This window comes from Monopterus albus, unplaced genomic scaffold (assembly GCF_001952655.1).
Source record: "Monopterus albus unplaced genomic scaffold, M_albus_1.0 scaffold4.1, whole genome shotgun sequence".
Classification (NCBI taxonomy): Eukaryota; Metazoa; Chordata; class Actinopteri; order Synbranchiformes; family Synbranchidae; genus Monopterus; species Monopterus albus.
The window spans coordinates 3,405,732-3,406,906 of NW_018127884.1; the positions used below are offsets into that span (position 1 = coordinate 3,405,732).

The following is a 1,175-nucleotide window of genomic DNA, read 5'->3' on the forward strand; positions in this document are numbered from 1 at the left end:
TGCAGTCCTATGTGGAATAAATATAGTAATGCAAAATACAAAATCCAGGAAGATAACATGTCACTGTATAAAGTATAGGCCTACTTACTGTATATTGTAAAATGCAAGTGGAATACTGTAATATTGTATGAAGCATTACAGAACAGTGCCTATTGTTAGATTACATACCTGTTCTGTCGACGAACAATCTGAATGATTGAGGACACAGTTGTTCTCCCAACATTTGGCTGCACCCTTCGACCAGCCTCAGCCATTGTAAGCCCATGATTGACAACGTGGTCTACAAGTGTGGCTCTTATCTCATCAGGAACATGCGTATGTCCTCGGCCTCTTCTGCCTCTTCCTCTGTTTTGCCTCCCAACTCCTCTGACACGCAGCCTCACTCCTCTTCCTCTTCTTCTTCTCTCTGACTGTTGACACCGTCCAATTCCTTGTCCTTCCATTGTGTTGTGCTCCAGCTATATGTATACTTGCAGTTGATGGTTCATGAGATGCACCTTCGTTAGGGAAAGTCAAGATTCACCTGGGAGCAATTTACCAATTCAGGACAGATTTAGAAAAAAAGTCTAATGGAAATGTATAGAAATATGCTTGTCATATTATGACAGCTTGTTCAACCATTTTACATTTAACGACTTATACAATGAACTAATGACTAGATGTTTTGAGGGGTAAGACTATTGCACAGTGAACTATATAATACATTTTGATCAACATGACAAACAACTGATAATGTAGTAAACAGAGAATTGTACATAATCATTTGCATGGATGTACCAAAGCATTTGCAACTTCTTCAGACAAATGAGAAACTGCTTTTTTGATGTGCACAAGTGACACAATGATGTGAAGATTGAACAGGTAGTTCTGAGAATTTCAATTCTGATCTGAGAAATGTACCAACGTGACTGAGAAAAACTGTAATATCTAATGTTCAACAGTCAGGACCTTCTGCCTTTCAACACTTATACTCCAAGGTTACCTTTTTTAACCTTTATTTCCCCTAAAGGTGGGGATAGTGGTTCTACTGTACAGCTGTAGTGTTAAGTTTGCTATCACTTCCTCCATTGTAGAGGTTCGGAAAAAGTAAATTATGTTAAAACGGCATTACTGGGGCAATCGATTAGCCTCCGAGGGCTCAGAACAAACATGATTTCATTCATTTTTTACATCTC

The 1,175-nt window shown here is 38.7% G+C and overlaps 1 long non-coding RNA gene across 4 annotated transcripts in view; it reads right to left on the reverse strand.

Moving 5' to 3' along the window:
* Positions 1-1,175, reverse strand: part of LOC109963269 (uncharacterized) — a 12,178-nt gene that overhangs the window by 3,289 nt on the left and 7,714 nt on the right. For 2 of the 4 annotated variants that reach the window (XR_002275375.1, XR_002275379.1), the window contains exon 5: positions 19-523. The exons of 1 other annotated variant lie outside the window; for it this stretch is intronic. This is a non-coding gene — a long non-coding RNA (uncharacterized LOC109963269). Of the gene's footprint in view, positions 1-18; positions 524-1,175 lie in introns of those variants that run through there. One more of the 4 variants, XR_002275377.1, reaches the window with a different exon arrangement.